This window comes from Anser anser, assembly GCF_964211835.1.
Source record: "Anser anser genome assembly, chromosome: 1".
In the NCBI taxonomy this organism is placed as follows: Eukaryota; Metazoa; Chordata; class Aves; order Anseriformes; family Anatidae; genus Anser; species Anser anser.
The window spans coordinates 212,441,159-212,451,562 of NC_139720.1; the positions used below are offsets into that span (position 1 = coordinate 212,441,159).

A 10,404-nucleotide genomic window follows, 5' to 3' on the forward strand; every position below is an offset into this window, starting at 1 on the left:
ACATTATACATACGTTCAGCTGTGCTGAGGGTGCATGAGTGCAACCTGAAGTTAACACTACATATTCATAAGATGTTTCACTACATATTCATAAGATGTTTCTAACAGTATTAAAGGAAATAAAACTAATTCAAAGACACATCAGGCATTAGGATATGATTTTAAACAGAGCTCGAGGCAAAAGCAAATTCTTCCCCAAAGCCAAGTGCCCATCCTGTAATGAACTTGCTACCTAGGAACGGTGCAAAGTGGTGCCTGAGCATTTCTTTGCCTGCCCCAGGCCACGTGCACAGATCACAAGAGCGCTGGGAGCTAATTTGGGTGTCGTCAGTGTTTATCCAGATTAGTTTGGGGTCCATCAAGTAAGATAAAATCATGCAAAACCTAGAACGGGATTTCATTAGTACACAGCTCTGCCATGGCTTTCTGCACCAAATCAGCGCACATCCTCCCCTCTGCTGTGATAATGTTGACATTTAGTTGATTTTGTGGTTCTCAGTCTTTTTTTTTGCGTGTGCTCCAAGTCCCATTTGACAGCCAAAGGGATCGAGCTGTTCGGATTCATCACTGCATTTCATCCCATCAGCAGGGATCGCCTCCATGGCTATGGAGACAAATCAGTGCTTCCAAGGTCTGACTCACTCGATCTGCTGGAGAAGTCAACGTTATTTATCTCCATAGACTCCAGAGGAAGCCTGAGGCAGCTGGTTTTATTTGGATGTCCCCTCCTCTGCCCCATCCGTGTGCTCCCTGAGCATCTGGGAATATGTCAGAAGACATATTGTGCCATATCACATTTAGCTGACCCTATGGGATTGATGTGGCCCTCAGACCACCACTTGAAGGGTCTTGGTAGTGGTACCCCACAGTGAGACACCTCATCTGAATGAGCCCCAGCCACAAAGGCTACTTTAGAGCAAGAAACCAGAAAACTCCCTCCTCTGAAGAGTCAAAGAATTAATACTCAGCCTCTGTTCTTCTGAGAGCACTCGGGAAACGGCCATCAAATTTTTAAGCCTCCAGCAGGAAGCTGAATAGATTTGCCCTGCATTCAATCCCTCTGCCAAGCCCAGCAGGTAGAGGAGCTGAACAAAAGGCCTGACCTTTTCTCCTCCCTTTGCTTTCAAGAAGCTGGAGCAGAACAATGCCTCTCCGTGGCATCCGATCCCAGCTCGCCCCAGCCTCCCGAGGAGGGCAATTTCCCTTTGTGCACCAGCCTCTACCGGCGACCGAGTATTTTTCAACAGTAATGAATCAAATAAAGTATCCTTTGGCAAGGCAGGCAGGTGTAATTTGAGCACAAGCCAGACCTAGCAAACTGAGTGAGTCTAGGCAAAATGCTGCACTCGCAGCTTGGCCTAAGGGTGTCTGCAATTTGTTTTCATCCCTTCTTTATGAACTCCCAGTCTTGCTAGGACCTATAAGCGGGGCATAGCACTGGCCAAGAAGATACGAAGAATGAAGCCGATATGTGAGCCTGAGGGTGATTCAGCCCATGAGCACACTGTCCAGGCTCCCCTCCTCGGAGCAGGACTGTCCTGCACAGTGCTGGCCTGTACAGGAAGTCACAGAATCACAGAATCATTAGGGTTGGAAAAGCCCTCCAGGATCATCTGGTCCAACCACCCCCCTACCACCAATGTCACCCACCAAACCATGTCCCCAAGCACCACGTCCAGCCTTGCCTTGAACACCCCCAGGGACGGTGACCCCACCACCTCCCTGGGCAACCCGTCCCAACGCCTGACCGCTCTTGCCGAGAAGAAATGTCTCCTCATTTCCAACCCGAACCTCCCCTGGCACAACTTGAGGCCGTTCCCTCTGGTCCTGTCACTGGTTACCTGTGAGCAGAGGCCGACCCCCAGCTCCCCACCCCTTCCTTTCAGGCAGTTGCAGAGAGCAATAAGGCCTGCCCTGAGCCTCCTCTTCTCCAGACCAAACACCCCCAGTTCCCTCAGCCGCTCCTCACCGGACTTGTGTCCCAGGCTGGTCCAGAGCACACGGGGACATCTGCAGACATGGTGGAGGTTGACTTCAGCTTATTGTGTCCTGCAATGAACACATGGATCTGGGAGGAGACTCAGGAGTGGCACATCTTGGTTTGCACCAGGCTGAGGGGGCAGCAACCTTCAGAGCTGCCTGGGCTCTGCCAGCCCTGCGGCTGAACCACAGCCGTTAGCCCTTAGCTCAGACAAAGGTTTAATCTTTTGGTGACATTGCTCAGGCAGTTACAAAGACTGTGTCTGTAATCTGAGAACAACACCACAAAGATCCAAGGGAAGGTGTGTATACATATCTATACCCTATATAGAATGATACCTATATCCCCTAGGTATATACTCTGGCCTGGTATATCCCCTGGATATATACCGTATATTGCTGGCTCCAGCTGGGAACGACTAGGCCATGATACGAAGGAGGAGGGACTGCGTTATCTCCTTAGCGCTCCCAGCTTTACATTTTCTGAATCTGCAAGAGCAGAGGCCTTGCTCCACAACAGAGGGAAGGTGAAGGAGCAGAGCACGGCAGACTGGGACCAAGGCCCCAATATAACATTTGTGGGGTGCTAGGTGAGTTGTCCTGTGGCACACCAGGAGCTGGTGTAGTTTTGGTGGGATTTAAGTAGTTGGGATCCTTCTAAATCCCATGAGGTATTCCCTTTTAGAGCAGTCTCTATGTGAGCTACCGTATGGCAGAGTTAGGAGCTGAATGCCAGACTAATTGCAGTTCAATAACTTAATTACTGACCCACTGCTGTTTTTTTTTTCTTTCTTTCTTTCTTTTTTTTTTTTTCCTATAGGAAGGTTCATTAAAGAGAGTCTTTACTGCAGCCACTATTGCAGTAATCACTCCAGCGAGCTGTGTTATTCACTCACAAATCCCAGGCAATTTACAGAGGAGGGGATGATGCTATCCTCATTTCACATGGAGGGAAACTGAGGCACGGAGGGATGACGTGACTGTCCCCAAGGTCACACAGGAGGCCAAGGGCAGACCAGGAATGTGCACCGTGCCTCTTGTAGACACCAAGTCTGAGCCTACAACTCCAGATCCAACTGCCTGTAATAAAGGCAGCTTCCCTGCTCTTCTCTGTCCTTAAATTGTCCTAATAAGCTGCTATCTCACCCTCTACTCTTGCTGCTCCCTAAGACCTCCAAGGTCTCCAAGTCCAACCATCAACCTGGCCTACTGAGTTTTGCTTGAAAAAAAATGTACAAACCAAGTGGAAACTCTGCTCTGCTTTTTCAGGGTGCCAACTTCACTAACAGCAATCGCCATCGCATCCCTCGGGGCACCATGAGGCAGCGCCAGAGATATCAGCCCTGTAATAGCCCTGCTGAGATGGGGACAGGAGGTTCCTGACTCATCGGCTGCACACGCAAGATGTCGTGTTCATTTTGCAGCTGAGGAATCTGAGTCACTGGCTTTTGCTTTGTCTTTTGCTCTTTGTGTTTGGTGGGGTGTGCAGTCGCTGGCAGTGCTTGGGCACGTGGGCATCACCTGGCTGAGCTGACACTGTGCTTGGACATCTTGGTCATAACAAGGTTTAGACGACAAGGCACAAGTGCTAGGTGTTGTGAAGGCATGTAGCAAAAGTCAGTGCACCCCTGAGCAGCACGGCTGAGCAGAACTGGAGGCTCCAAGAGGTGAAATGACTTTGCCCTATGCCAAGTTCCTACCCGGTGAAGAACAGAGCCAGAAACACTGCTAGAAGTCCCTCTGCCCGCAGCAGAGCTGACAAAGCCTCTCCAGCCATAAAACTCCAATCCATTTTATTTCCTGGCGGTCACTAGGGCACAGTCCCATGCAGGTGGGACATCCAGAACAGCTTTCGCACTCCACCGGGGCTCTCCGGGTCTGACAAGGGCTGGCTTCCCTCTGCAGGACACCAGTTTTCACCCACGCCTGCCTGCAGATTTTCACGAGGTGCCTAGGAACTCGCTTTCCTTGCAGCAGCGCTGTCAGATTTGGAGTGAACTTGGCCAAGAAACTCCCCTGTGATTACGTGACACATCGCAAGAGCCAGGTGGCGTGACCACAGAAGCCTCGTTTCCTATGGAAATCAGACTAGATGAGCAAGTCAGCACTAATCAGGGACTTCGTTTATTCCCCTTTTAACGAGCTGCTCCATTCCCACCCTTGTTTGCAGTACATTGAGGTATCCCTTCGAGGAAAGGGGTGGCTGTTACTGTTTGCTATTTGCTCTCAGCTCCACGTAAGAAATGGTTGTTGCTGGAGACAAGCCACTGTCCCTGCTCTGAGTTCAACATTTTTACCTAATATCTTCCTGGAGCTTTGTGATGGGAAGTCAGGGTATGTTTTGCAGTAGTCTGCTACCAAACAGATATAACAGGGTGCTGCGGGAGATCCAGAGGATTATTTCTAAGAGCAATAAGGCTGCTCAGTGGACTTTCTCCCTCTGCTACCCACCACCCCTAACAATTAACAGGACTCATGATTTGCCCCATTATGGTGTTGCAACCTCATGTGGCTCTCACGGAGATTTGGCCAAGATGACTGGGTGCTTACATGTCCCCTTTGGGTGCAGGCATGGCATTTAGCCATGGGGACAACAACATCCCCGTGCCTTGCTGGAGTAACGTATTTGCACTCTTAGAAACTCTCCTCAGCCAGCAGATTGGGCTGATCTGCTCATTAATTGTTTATAGGATGCCGTGTATTGCTTTACTGAGTTACATAAAAGGTCTAATAGCTCCTGCCAGGGCTCCTGACCCCTGGGCGGGCTGTGCCAAGGCATCCCAAGTGCTCTGAGGTAGTCGTGAGCCCTGAAAAGCTGCAGAAACCAAAGAAATTTTTCCATTTATTTATTTTTTTGGGGGCTCAAGGTTGCTGTAGCATCACCAGCCCATTGGGTGTACATCTGGGAGCTGTCTCGATAACACCAGTAATTGCAGCAATATGATGTTTGCACAACAAAAAAAATTAAAAAAAATCAACAACAACAACAACAAAAAAGTGTACATTCATCTCTGCCCCAGGTTTTCCTGGGCTTTCTGTCCCAAGCTGTACCACGGTCAGACCACAGAATTCCTGGCTCTGTTATTCCACAGGGATTGAAGGCAGCCAAGAAGCTGAGCTCCAGGACAGATGAGGATGGTCTTCTTCACTCCCTTTGTGTTCAGCTCCTCAAGGGGTTTAAGAAAGGCTCTTCCACGGGGGTTATAGCTAAAATAGCCACACCATTTATTTCTCACCCCATTTGTTTCTCCGGACTGAAACCTTCTGCAGGCTGTAGGAGAGACAAATACGGCGCACGTGGGTGCTGGAGCCTGTTTCAGCACAGGGTAAATCTGCTGGCCTTGATGGCTCCGATCCAGCCAAGCCAAGGGATGAGAGGAAGCAGGACAAAAATAGCAGGGACAGCACAAAGCAGTAGCAGGCACCACTGATGCTGGAAAACACCCTCAGACTCAGATTAGGGGGCAAAGGTTTGACGCACTTCAGCTGGGCTTGCAGGGCTGCTTCCAAACCCCTACAAGATGCAGGTGCTGAACCCCTCCGTCCTAAAACATCAGGAGGTCCCCTCCATCACCCACTGATTATAGCAGGGAAGATTTTCCCCTGGTGCCTTCCAGGGCCTCATGGCAATGGGGTTTTGCGCATTCATTCCCTTCCCACAAGAAGCAAGAAAAGCATCCCACGTGCTGCGATACAGGGCTCGGCAAGGGGACGGGGGGATGCTTCCTGCAGGGCACTGCCTTCTTCATGGTGTGATTTTCTTGTTAGAAGGTGGGATGGTTTGTGGGTGCCCCCTTTCTGTCCCACTGAAGCTGTCTGCTCCCACGTGGGCATGAGGCAGCTCTGGGGTTCACGGGGAACTGTATATAAACCCTGCCTTTCCTAGCCATGAGCTGGCTGCTCACAGCACCCACGGCAAGTCCTGGGGGACCTGTGTGGGACCTGATGCAGAACCAGCAAAAAATCCAGTAAGCTGCCACCCTGAAAACATTTTCAGCGGGAAAGGAAGAGAGCAGGCTTTATTTCCCTCAGCCCTCACAATAGTGCTACTAAAGGGATGAGACTGACACCTTGTCTCCTCTGAGGCAGCTAAGTGCATGGAGGCAAGTATCTCAGAATTGTTTCAAAGATCTCAGGGCACGAACAAGCCTTTGTGAGTGAGGCAGGAGCTCAGGAAGCACTCATCTGTGTAAAAAAGCCCACACTGGATCCAGTTTGTGGGCTGGCTCTACTGTGTTTCTCTGATTATGGCCAACAGAGGATGCCCAGGGCAAAAAAAAATAAATAAAATAAAAACAAGGTGTTGATTCACTGGTACTTCTCCCTAATACCCCATCAAACTCTAATAATGCAGCTCAAGAACTTCTGGAGCCAAAGGTGGGTGGCTTTTGTTTTTAATATATATTTCATAGCTTTTGAAAGCCTTCTCATTGATGAATTTGTCCAGCTGCTTTTTAACCCATGAATGCTTTTAGGATACACAACGTCTTGTGTGAGGGAGTGCCACAGATGCCAGGTTGGGTAAACTCATTTGCTTTCAACTTGATCTCTGTTAGTTCTGTCTGATGCTCCCTTCTTTTTGTATTACGTAGGACAGTTAAGAAAACCAGGGGAAATCCTTCCTTTCTCTGAACCCTCCCTAACCAACCTACATCATTTTGGGAACGGAGGGACGAGAACAGCACAGATGCGCAACGCCAGCTCACTTTCCATTCCTCTCCTCTACCATCCGATTTGCTTCTTTTTTTTTTAATTAATTAATTAATTTATTTATTTATTCTATTACTAAAAGTGAGATAAGTCAACAGAGGAGTGAAATGTGCTCTCTGGCCAACAACAAGTACCCTGGGCAACATACAATGGCTTGGTCCCATGAGAAGGGGCTTAGTCCCAAATGTAGCCCAGCCCAGGCAGGGCTCAGAGCAGATTTTCCCTGTGCCTCCGTGTCTTGGGCAGGTGAGTCCCACTCAGCATTTGCAGAGCCCTCTGAGATGGAAGGTATTTCACAGCTGTAACCTGCAAGCCCGACAAGGCTAAAGCTTAATATTTCTAAAAGTCTTCACATTTACTGCTTGTCATTGACAGTTACCTTAATCCAGGTGCTGTAGATACCCACTGCTTTCTATTTATTCTCTTTTCCCACTCTTTACCTTGTGCCCATCCTCTCTCCAAGCATCCTAGCTTCATCCTGCCCTTTCCACAGCCAGGACAGGCTTTGCCTCCTGGTCCACAGCTCCCATCACACAACCTGGTGTCCTATCAAGTGGGGAGAGGACAAGGCTTGTGCTTATGGCAAGACCAGGACTCATGGGTCTCAGTTTTGCCAACACTCAAAACAACTCAAGCACATCCTCCTGCAAGCCTTTCTTCCTCCACACACCTTAAATTTGGAGGCCAGGCTGCCTAGGCAGCAGCAACAGCAGTGGGAACCTCCACCCAAGGCAGCCTAGAAAGTCTATAATCAACCTAAAGCACAAATTTTTACTCCGTGCACGTGGAAACTGTTTTCAGGTCTTCTGCACCCTGGCCAAGCACTGGGTTAGTACAGCATTTTAAACGTGGGGTAGGGGATGGATGGCACCTGGGAATGAGAAGTTTCCTGGCGTGGGGACCCGACAGTCCCAAACACACCATCCTGTCCCATAGCAGGCTCTCCCTTGCCAAGCAGAGCATTTTCCAGCACAAAGCTCTCCTCCCCGCTGTCTGCACATCCTGCCAGCCCCTTGGTACGGTGACACTCGTCCCACTGAGCTTCAGGAGCAAGAAAGGTTTTAATTTATTTTATTTTTTTTAAGGCGAAGAGCAAAAGTCACCGTTTCTCCTTCCACCCTCAGAAGGGACCAGCAGGGATGGTCTGGCAGGGAGCCGAGGCAGCAGCTGCTACCTGGCGGCGTGATTTTGGTGGAGAAAACCAAAAACGTGCCTGGAACTGCAGCTTCCTCTCCCTCTGCCCCTTTCTGCCGCTCTGCAGCTCCAGGAAAGGCTTTGAAAACAACCTACGAGAGCTGACAATGCCTTCATTAATCACAGCGTAATCCTTTCCATGGCAACCCGAGGATTGCGAAGTCACAAGTTAGCGAGCACAAGAGAGAAACACTGTGCAGCAGCCCCTGCCCCAGAGAAACTTAATAAGGGGCAAGGTGGATTGGCTGCACGGGGAGGGGGGAGAGAAATAGGATAGAAATAACAGTGCTGTGGTAAAGGGGTTCATCTCCTGCCCTCTTTCAGATCTCGTAAATTGTTGTGTCGGTGAGGGGATGCTGTATCTTGATGGAGATACTCCAGCTGTACCCCACAAAGCCACAGAGCAGCCTCTGGCCCTAAATGTTGGTTGTGCAGAAGTGCAAAGCTCTCGGTGAAAGAGTCAGGCATGTTAAGCACCATTTGGACACGTATTACGGCAATCAGCAGGCTCAGAGAGTGCAAAGCAACAGGTTAAAACCACTTGAGCATCAGTCAATGGGATGGAAGAGCTGTCCTGGTTCTGCCCTGGTTTGTCCCTGCAGGACAGAGCTGAGGAGCAGGGCAGGGGGAGCTTGCAGAGGGTCTCATGGGGAAGCAGGTTTGGGCTGAAGCTTGGCCAAAAGCTCCCTCCCATACCTTCACCCCACCACCGCTGGGATCCTGCGGTCCCTCCCCTTATGGGGACAGAGATAAGACCCACAGCATCCTACAGAGCTCCTGACATCTTGAAGCAAGGCACAGATTAACCCCATAAGGCTGGTCCTTGCACATCCTTCTCCCTGGACTATGAAAAGAGGCGCACACAGCCTGGCGCTGTGGAAAGACGACCCCCAGCTCCTGCAGGACCCTTCAGTACTACAGGGACCACCAGGCAACCTTAAACCCACTGACCTGTCGCCCCTTAAACTCCCCCTCTGTGTTTTTTGGTACCAAACTCAGCTGGTGCAGCGCAGCCCCTGCGTGCAACCTTGCATTCCCAAACCAGGCAGCAAAAATGCAAGCTGCTTTGTGGGAATCCCTGTCCCGTGCTGGCTCTCAGTCCCTGCCCAGGGATGGTCCTAATAGTTTAAATACCCTGCGAAGGTGCTCAGCAGCACCGGTGTGACCCAGGGGACAAAACACAACCTGGCTGAGAGCCGTGCAATGCTGCAGCCGCGGGGAAATGCCTCTGTGTAGGGCAGCCCCAGCTGGCTGAGCAATTGAAAGGGCTGAGGATGGAAGGGGAGGGTCCTTCGTTCCCCAGCACGGGAGGGAAATAGCCCCCATCCCATGCCCTAGCTCACTGCTAGGTGACCCAAGCTCAATTAAGCAGCGGCTGGAAATTACCGAGGCACTAATCCGTGCTGCAGGAGCTGAGCTGCCGGCCATTCCGGGCAGGTTTGGGGGTTCCCCCGCTACGCCCAGCCCCTTCCCCGGGTTAGACCCGGGTTGTGGGGTGGGCTAGTTGGCGAGCAGACCCCTCTGCAGCCCACCCCATCGCACCCCACCTACCCCATCGCAACCCCACCCGCGGCATCCCCAACCTTCAGCCGGGGTTTCTCCCGGCTGCGCACCTGCGGGTCCCCTTCTCCTTACCTTAACGGGGCATGGCCGGGGCCGGGGGTCGGGTTTGGGGCTGGGGTGAAGGGGCTCTGGTGCCCTACACCGGGCTGCTCTGCCTGCGGTAGGGAGCGAGGGCAGCGGCCGCCCTGCCCGCTGAGCTTCTTAGCAGGGGAGGAGCCGGCTTACAGCCAGCCCCTGGTGTGTGTGTGTGTGTGTACGTGTGGATGTGTATGAGATCCTTCCAGCTTGGGGATAAATCATTGATCATGTTCCCAGGCATCCCCGCATCCCAAACCCCACACCCCGTTGACCCCCTGGGGGCTGCTCCCAGCCGGGGGGGCTACGAGCCCTGCGTCTTGAAGACCTCGATGTCTGGAGCCCCGCTGGATTTTAGGGCAAACGGGTGGCTGGGAACAGCTCCCAGCCCCGTGGCTGGGGGCTCAGGGGTGTGCAAACAGCATCCAGGCCCCCCAGGGTGGGGCCGGGAGCTGGCAGGTGTTCTGGTTTGAATGCACCAGCCTGAATTGTAAAGGCAGAAACTGGAAGAAACACTTAAGGATTGGGAAACGGTGCTGAGGCTTTGCCTGCAAGCTTAACTCTGCCCCTGCCCAAATCTGGGGGTAGCGTCCTACCCTCCTCCTTCTCAGAAAGATGGGGTTGACTTTTAATTGTGCCATGAAACATCAGCAGACTCCCTTGCTTTGATAGGAAGCACGGTGTTTTAGCTGGGGGATGTTGCAAGCCGCACCTCGGGGTGTTAACACGAGGTGTTTGCCCACCTGGAGTGTGCTTTGGCTTTGCTTTTCCCAAGGCTTGTGTGGGCTGAAGCACAGCAAGGGCTACGTGAGCCTGGAAATTAATTGAGAAAGGGGGTGATGCCCTTGGAGATCCTTCCTCCTTCCTAAAAAATCTCTTTTT

General features: G+C 51.5%; 1 protein-coding gene across 1 annotated transcript in view; it reads right to left on the reverse strand.

Annotated features, from left to right (window-relative positions):
* Positions 1-10,246, reverse strand: part of MYO7A (myosin VIIA) — a 94,899-nt gene extending 84,653 nt beyond the window's left edge. The window contains exon 1 of the mRNA XM_083816541.1: positions 9,520-10,246. The gene's annotated coding sequence lies outside the window, so the exon portion shown is untranslated. The remainder of the gene's footprint in view (positions 1-9,519) is intronic.
* Between the last annotated feature and the right edge of the window lie 158 nt (positions 10,247-10,404).